Here is a 9,813-nt window from a genome sequence, read left to right as displayed (position 1 = left end):
TTGGTATTCTTGTTTCTAAAAGTAAACGAAGCAGTTTAGAAAACTTAAGGCTGGATATGATTGATAGAGGAAGTGTGTCTGTCTGTAAGGAGACAATTAGAACTGAGCTGCATGCAATGGGTTGGCAGAAAAGTCGAGGAATTCCATCACCGATCATGAAACCTGAACAAAATGAGCGAAGGTTGAACTGGTGCTTACAGCATAGAAATTTTAACTGGGACAATGTGATTTTCTCAGATGAAAGTTCTCTGTGGCTGTTTCCTAATACACTGAAATTCTGGACCAAACAAAGTGTAAAACCTTTGTATCAGCGCCCAAAGTACAGTCCGATATTTAACGTGTGGGGTGGCATATCTGTGTTAGGGGCAACGCCCCTCTGTGTATTTGAAGGGAATACTAACAGTGAGCGGTACACAGATATTCTCGAGGGACATTTACTTCCATCTGCTCTCGTGTTCTATGGAAATGTTTGGATTTTCCAGCAGGACAACGACCCAAAACATCGTTCAAAGCATTCACAGGCCTGGTTTCGGACCCAAAATATGACATTATTAGATTGGCCAAGCTATAGCCCTGACCTAAATCGAATAGAAACTGTTTGGGTACTTATGAAGGAAAGTGTCAATAAGAAAAATCTGACAAATATTGCTGAAATGAAAGAAGAGGTGGTCTGATATTGGGACAGCATGGACCACGACTTTCTAACGTCTTTGATCAGTAGTATGCCCCGCCGCATTGAAGCCTGCATTGCTGCCCATGGTGACTTGACAAAATACTAACTGTTCACCTGTCTTTGAATCTGGAGTTATGTTCTCCTAATATTCACATTTAATACGTGAGTAATGAGTGAAAAAAAATAGATAAATACAATCTTTAAATTCTCAATAATTTCTGGTTGTATTGTATGTCCTTAATCTGGAATGAACTGATAATCTTGTGAAGAAAAGAATCGGTTCACACTGAGAGTCCCTGAATGGTGATAGGGGAGTCCAAGATTCCTTGCTCTCCTCTAAACTGGATAAATCGTCCCTACTTAGCATCATGGTCTGATGGATGGTCTGATGAATTCTGATATAGCCTTGGTAGCTCCCAGAGAGAAGTCCTGTTCCTAGATGAAACTGGAGATAGCCTCTACGCGTGTAAGGTAAATTGATGGACATTCTCGTGGAACCTATCGGATCTGGGCTGACTAAACAGATTGTGCCATAGCATTAGACGTGGAAGACTGTCTCACAACAGTTGTAGGCCACGCTGGAACAACTGGGTATACAATACAACTGTGATGTTGAGTCTTTTGTAAGAATCTTTTCCCGAATGAGCTTGAATGGTGGAAAAGCGTAAGCTATCATCCCATGCCATGAGATGGCTTCATACATTGTGAATGTCAATGTTTGGATAATTTCGAGACCTGCAGCTGCAGGTGTGAGAAATCCCTATCAAATATTGAAGCACTGGCGGGAAAGACCCATCCTATCACGGATGACATCATCCTCGATAATCTCCAGGGTATACGTTACGATCACTCTCCACTATACCCTGGATGCATCCTTGGATTGGCCCGATGATTTTATTACCTCCCTTGGCTGGCTTTTCATCCGATCAGGTGTCTACACTGGGAAGTTGAGCGAACTAATCACAACTGACTTTCGCTTCTTAAATTATCTAACCGTTTAAACTTGGCAACACAATTGATGCAGAGGGTACTCTAAAGTTCTTTTATATATTTTTTGAAAGTTTTTAGATCTGTCAATTTGTCTGTATTATTTCTCAAAAAAATCAGAGTGGTACTGCGAACAAACCTTCGCGACTGCGACCACTATCTTTGTTGACACTGGCAAGCTCGGATGTTACGGCGGCTTAGCTGATTGGCTACTGTGAGAATGCGGAGCCAGCAAAGGGAGGTAATATAATTATCAGGCCAAGCCGTGGATGCATCCAGGGTATAGTTGAGAGTGATCGTAACGTATACCCTGGAGATTATCGAGGATGGGATGACATGGGATTGTCTATTGCTATCCCTAGCCATGAAAGCAAGTCTTAGTTTGACAATATAATGAATATTGGAATTGACTTATCCAGCCGCGTTATGCAGTGAACGCACACTTGCGGAATCACGAAATAATTTCCCACACAGTGCCTAAACTTCTTACAGTGCATCTCCAAAGGCGAGGTCACATTCCTAAAGAAACCTACCTTCATAGGAGAGTGTCACTTGTTTAATTTGCCGTAATAAAATTCGTGATAAAACTTAATTCCATCTGTAACGCGCAACAAAAATAACAACACGATGTTTACACCGTCCATTTTGAATATATTAGCTCTCGGCCAATCAGCTTCATTCAATCCCCAGTAAGTACTATTTACCAAACAATGAAATAAATATAAATATGTCTATATTAGCTTAGATATGGTGGTGACGCATGGCAGAAAGTAGGTCGACCAAATGACAGATGCAATTAGCATGTTTTTTAAAAAACATGAGAGTGATGAAAATATAAACTGACAACAGAATACACTGTCCAAGATCCGTAAGAATGTAGAGGAATAATAGGTGCATGTTAACAATAAAAGATGAGCCTTATAACACGCCATTTCCGTGTACAATGCACATGCTCAAAATGTTGACATATAACCTTTTATTAGTCATGCTGCCAAGAGGCGCTAGAAAGTTGAATAGTCACATGACTTATCCCACCGGGTACCCATTTACCCTGCTGGGTAAATAGAGACAATTGAATAAAGTCACCTGCCTGTATTTAGTGAATAGGATATCGGTCTGGTTTCCAACCAAACGGTATATCGCTCGTGTCTCCCGTGGAGCGTTCCGCTGACTCCAATCTTGTAAGAATCGCACATGTCGTCCGTTATCAGGTTCCTACACCTGCCCTGACTACCTGAACTGCCCCCGCCTCGTGAGGCAACAGATTAATTGAAACGTAGTCTCAAAATAGCTGTGGTGATCCTAATTCAGTAATAATAATAATGATGATAATACTGAAAATTATCGCAGAATCCAACCACAAAGTGATTCTCAAGCACGTACTATAAAGAAATGTTTGAGTTAATAGTGCAGTGAAAGAGATGTGATTAGAATGCAATCAACCATGGATGCAGTTGTATAGCGATTGGCAGTTCGTTCCACAGAAAAGGCGCACCACCATTGAAAGAAGGCTTCCCACAAGAGGCCATGGCAGTCTATAAAAGGAGTATTCAATAAGAATTGCTTACAGATCGCAGTTGTCTGGTTGAAGGGAAATAACAGTTCACCTAGCTATTCTGGTGCTATGCCGTTTTGACTCTTGTATGTGATACAGGGAACTTAAAACACCTGTACCAGGTTGGTTTGAAGCCCTGGCCGTAGGTAGATTTCAATGCAACTAATGAATAACTAAAGTAGTAGGCGAGGAACTAGGCTCAGATGACGAAAAACTATAGCTTCCTTATACAACGGCAAGTGTAACAGATTGTCGAGTGGAGAAGAGATCGACAACTCCCTTACTCACTTATGCCAATCCCGTAGACGGTAGATTATCTACCAAAAGTTGAGAAATTCAAATTCCGTTTATAAGTGATGAATGGGGAAGAGATGGCTTATGAGTCCCATCTGCTTGTCTTAAAAGGTAACTAATGAGATCGGGAGGTCAGGCTTGCTGACTTGATTAACCCAATATGTCACCATATCCCAAGTGCGTAGATCAATACTCATGTTGTTGATCACTGGCTTGTCTGATCCCAAGTCGATTAATTACAGGCCCCGTCATAAGGCTGGAATATTGCTCAGTGATGCGTTAAACTTAACTTGCTCACTCCATGCGAGGTTGATACTCGGCTACCCGTGTATAAACTATAGAGTATCCCAGCTGCCTACGAATATAGACTCTAGACTATGTCTCTATTTTGATTCCTTAATGAATCCAGTCTCTGAATCCGTTCAAAGGCAGTGAGACGACCAAATATATTCACTTGATTGGCCATAGCATCCGCTAGAGATTGATAAACCAAGTCCAGGAAAAATGCGCCAACGCCACCTCTTGAGCTGTGTCCTTTTTAACCCGGGAGTAAACCGGGAAAACTGGAGGAGCAAGGCCCGTACTCCCGCGGCAAACCAGTTAGAATAGGATAACATATCAATCGATGTCCAAGCAGCCATGTCCAATTCCTTGATATCACTATTTGTACACGGAAGTGCTTGCTCCCTGAAGCCCTTAACATCCTGTAAGAGGGCAAAACTGGTAGAATGGACAGGATAAGTCGGTGGTGAATGGCGTAGACCTGGGCAGGTTATCCAACGTCGTTTTAATACTTTAATGAAGAATGCGGCAAAGACAGCTTGGGCATCCCTTCCGGCAGTAATCAGCAACCCAACTCCACGGGTATGTCAATTCCCTGATCCTCGAACGGAGGTGGAAGGATATTGGGATAAAGACCATATAATAGTTCCAACTTCTCCACAAAAATTCAACCCGGCGAGAAATCCTCTTCCGAACATCCATAGTTAGTACTGTCAACAAACCCTCTCACATAGTGAACTCCGGTTGTGAGAAGGGATACACCGATGAAGCGACCAGATCGGCCAAGTCAGACATCAACGGGATCAAGGGCGGATTATCCGTGTGGTGTCCTCCCATTTGTGAGAACTCCCAGTTGTGAGACACATTAATTAATGGTTCAGTGCACATAGGTGGTGTTTCCACATCCCCACAATGAAATTGGGATCAGCCCAGTTGTTGAAGAGCACCCACAGGAGGCATAGTTCATTGATGAGTAGATTAATGAAATAGATTATCAAAGATTTTATTTACAAAGAAGAAATAGTTCATTAAATATTTTACTTATTCAGAAGAATATGTAATTATGATAACACATTTTTATTGACTATTATGAAGTTTGAAAGTCATTTTGGTTTAAACATATTTTATTATCATTATCAAAGTGTTTAATTTTAAAGGACATTTACTGGAGTATGTTAATCAATTTATCTTATAGAGTTTCATTAAGTTACCTCCAAAAGATTCAGTTACATAGCAAATCAGTAATTAGCTAGGGTGAATCTATTCTATCAGCCAGGGGAGTAAGGTGTCTTTTCTTTGTTAATTACCTACTCCACTGTCTCATAACTGGGAGTCTCACAATTGGGAGTTCTCACAAATGGGAGTAGACCATCCGTGTCAGTATACGCGTGCGGTTCCGTGGCCGTATCCTGTGATCAAACCGCTAGGCCTGTGACTCTCGGTTTGCCGTTAAAATGACTAATGCCAGGGCAAGATGTACCTTTAAGCAAACTAAACACCAGTCATGGAGGAAATATGTGTCCCAAATCAACTCCCGCACACCCGTGTCCAAGGTGTGGATCATGATTCAAAAGATTAAGGGCAAAGGATCAAAATCTGGTGTTCGCCATCTCAAAGATGGTGACTCTCTTTTAACAAATAAACTTAAAATCGCAAACAAACTTGGCGAAACTTTGCCAAACTACTCCTCCTCGTCAAATTATGTCCCTCAGTTCAGGGATACTCTACAACCTTATATAGTCTCCCTGCTCAGTTCCAGAAAAACCAAACCCAACAAGAAAAGAAATCAGTCAATTTTAACTCTGATAATGGAGAGGATTACAATTAAACGTTTTCTCTCCATGAATTACGTACTGCTCTGGGGAAGGCTCACGACACTGCGGCAGGAGCTGATGATATTCATGATCAGCTTCTGGACCATACAGAACAATTATGAAGGGTTGTAGATAAACAATACGGTGACGTCAGGATCAGGGGAGATAACTCAGGGTTAGGATAGGCATACCACTAGGAATAGCTATGACTTAATGTTTAAAATTTCATTTGATTTTCTGTATGTATCTGTGAATCCACAGGAATAAGGCTACCATAATCCAGAGGGAACGTTTACGTTATAATTATGGCAAGTTATTGGTATGCGGAATGCTGGCATGGCATTGAGGGCTATTGCAAAAGATCCCAGATAGCATTCGGACTTTGGCCCAACGTTGGCAATGTTGGCAAAACCATTGCCAACGTTGGGCCAAAGTCTGAATGCTATCTGGGATGTTGGATGTCATCCATCGATTATCAGCTGATTGGCCAGAAAATATCAGCCAACTAGTGACTTTAAGGGCCGTGAACGTTTAGAACAACCACGATAACTCCAAGGGAGGATACAGCTCTTCTCAGAATCACAAAATTTCATGGCAACTGGTTTGATAAAAACAGAGTGGCTTCCACATCATCGTTTGTCCAGCAGACCGGTCCAAAATCATATCGCTAATATCCAAGACAAGGTTGTTGTATCACGCTTCGATGGCCATTCTCTGAACATAATATCCATGGACAACAATGTTAATCCACACCATGCATGTGCGGTTGATGATTTCTTATGTCAGTATGTGTTTTGTACTGTTTTGGCCCACCAGGAGTCCAGATAACAATTCCATAGAGCATGTTTTGGACAATATGGCTTGCAGAACACGACAGATCCTCCAGTACAAAATATTGATGTATCGGAACGAGCCCTCCATCAAGAATATAACGAGCTTTATGAGCTTGCAATTGTCAGTGTTTGAGTTATACTGGAGAAATGTGTGAGTGGGTTTAATTTTAGGCCGCTTTTTGCAATATTCCATCAATATCACGCCGGGGACACCAGAGACGAGCTTCACACATTGCACCCATTTGGGGAATCGAACCCGAGTCTTCAGCGTGCTGAGCGAACGCATTAACCACTAGGCTACCCCACCCTCCGTGGAGACATGTATCTTCGAGGTAGTCCTTACTTAGGCAAAATCTGTAAATAGCGCTTGCTTCCGTGGTCAGGTCAAAATGTCAAGCCAAATTGTCAAAAACACTGCCCTGCTGTAAAGCGAGTGAGTTAATATTTTAAGTCATATCAGCAATTTTTCAGCCATATCGTGACGCCCTGCTGTAAAGCTTGATCTGTTTGTTCAACTTGTGTCAGATGAAGTGTTGAAATTACTTAAGTGTGTATTTCTCTGTATGACAAAAGATCCTTTAGTTTTGCAGTGTTGCAATTAACGACAAACAATCATCATCTTTTTAAATATTTATTGCATACCATATTCACATTTATCTATTAAACCAACCAATCAGTAAACTATCATTGTTCTCCTTCCTTCTATACATGTGTGATAAGATTACATGACAAATCAGGACCGGGGTTAATCACATATTAAACCTTTACATGATTATCTTCTTTAAGGCACCTGACAGGACCATTCATATTCAACCCACAGAATTCAAATACAAAATGACTCTGTCTATTTGACCGAAAAAAAATACCCCAAATACTTCACAATACAAAGGGGAGGAATATGATGACACACAGAAAAGTTGGGATGGTGGAAATTTTATAATCCTAGCATATCGGTGACCAGGCACAATACAATGATTGGTGTTTATTAGGTCAAATATGGTAATCTTTTTCCTTTGCCCGCACCTTTTGACATAAGTACATTGCATATTAATTGTAGGATTTTCAACCCTGCTTGCCTCTCAGCCAACATCCTCGTCACATTACCGTCTTGCAGTACCAACAAGGGAAGATAACCACTCTCTACATCTCCTTCTTGCTCATGAAATACTAGTACATCTCATACATAGTACCACAAACATCCGCTCATTATGTGATTCACATGTCAATTAATAATGCACATGTATTCCTTGATCAGTTATATAAGATAAAACATAACTGCCTTTCACGTAATTATTTGTATTACTTTAGGAATGAAGTCTGATATTCTGAAGTTCACAAGAGTTTTACTACAAAATAGTTTGCTAGGATTATCTTTCAAACAAATTTCCTATTTAGTTGAAACAAAAGGAATTACTTTTTGATTTTCAGTCATACTGTTTCTAATCTTTTGATATTCAGGAAATGTTTCAGTGTTATTTTCTAATGAAGACAAACCTACAACTTACTTTACACTGATTGAGACTATATAGACTGACTGACTGACTGAGTTTGGTTTTACGCCGCTTTTAGCAATATTCCAGCAATATCACGGCGGGGGACACCAGAAATGGGCTTCACACATTGTACCCATGTGGGGATTCGAACCCGGGCCTTCGGCGTGGCGAGCCAACGCTTTAACCACTAGGCTACCCCACCGCCCGAGACTATATAGAAGTGACTGAAAACAATATCTTACTGTAATTCAATTAAAGTGGTATAATTGCATATATTGTCATATGATAGTGTTTCGTTTGTTTTTGTCAACTGCTGCACTCAGCAATATTCCAGCCACATGACAGGGAACTGGAACAAATTGATAATCCAGTGGCAACGATTGTGAGCAACTATATGATTCATTGCGGGTAGGACATGCTATTAACCAAGTCAACGGATCTGATCACGTGATCCATCTTGTCAACTGTTACAACCAACATTAGTTGTCGGGGAACTGTAATAATCTTGGTTCCCCAGGGAGTGCCTATAACAAAGACCTCCAAATACCTCTAAGTAGCCATTGTATTAAATAAGTCACACAAAAGGACAAATAAAACAATTGGCAATGGAATGAAAAAAATCCTTTCTTCAATATGCCATTCAAATTTTGATAGGGACATCACTGAGCATCATGACATGTCAAAAGATGAGAAGCATATTATGTATGTCGCTAAATTATACATACAAAATGTTGGCAACATGACATGTGAAACAATGTTTATCTATTCACAACATACACAACAGAACAGATTCAAGGCACATATAGCACCCTGTGTAACGAAGTCATTTGTACTGTGCTGTTGTTCTATTCTATAGTGAAGAACAAGTCAGCTCTATCCTATCTCATGTAAGAATGTCCTTCTCTGATTGGTTCACGTGCCCTTGAACAAATGACCATGTATGCCTGGTGCAGGGTCCTACACCATCCAAGCAGGGCATACATTTTGTGAGGGAGAATAAATCATTTATACCCCACCCCATGGAAAAAAGCATGCATCCACAGCAGTCAGTGAACCGTGAACCAGTGTTTCGGATCGACTAGTCAGTACCATGTTAGTAAAATATGTGATTGAATTTCAGTTTGTTTTAATGCTATATTTACATAAAGAGAGATATAAACATTTGGTAAGATAAATTCGTTGTAACATTGTAATTCGGGGTATACGGGGTTATATACCGGTACCTCAGTACGTTTTCTCTCCATGAATTACGTACTGCTCTGGGGAAGGCTCACGACACTGCGGCAGGAGCTGATGATATTCATGATCAGCTTCTGGACCATACAGAACAATTATGAAGGGTTGTAGATAAACAATACGGTGACGTCAGGATCAGGGGAGATAACTCAGGGTTAGGATAGGCATACCACTAGGAATAGCTATGACTTAATGTTTAAAATTTCATTTGATTTTCTGTATGTATCTGTGAATCCACAGGAATAAGGCTACCATAATCCAGAGGGAACGTTTACGTTATAATTATGGCAAGTTATTGGTATGCGGAATGCTGGCATGGCATTGAAGGCTATTGCAAAAGATCCCAGATAGCATTCGGACTTTGGCCCAACGTTGGCAATGTTGGCAAAACCATTGCCAACGTTGGGCCAAAGTCTGAATGCTATCTGGGATGTTGGATGTCATCCATCGATTATCAGCTGATTGGCCAGAAAATATCAGCAAACTAGTGACTTTAAGGGCCGTGAACGTTTAGAACAACCACGATAACTCCAAGGGAGGATACAGCTCTTCTCAGAATCACAAAATTTCATGGCAACTGGTTTGATAAAAACAGAGTGGCTTCCACATCATCGTTTGTCCAGCAGACCGGTCCAAAATCATATCG

This window comes from Haliotis rubra, unplaced genomic scaffold (assembly GCF_003918875.1).
Source record: "Haliotis rubra isolate DU_JTF1 unplaced genomic scaffold, ASM391887v1 Scf28, whole genome shotgun sequence".
In the NCBI taxonomy this organism is placed as follows: domain Eukaryota; kingdom Metazoa; phylum Mollusca; class Gastropoda; order Lepetellida; family Haliotidae; genus Haliotis; species Haliotis rubra.
This window is presented reverse-complemented; position numbering follows the sequence as displayed.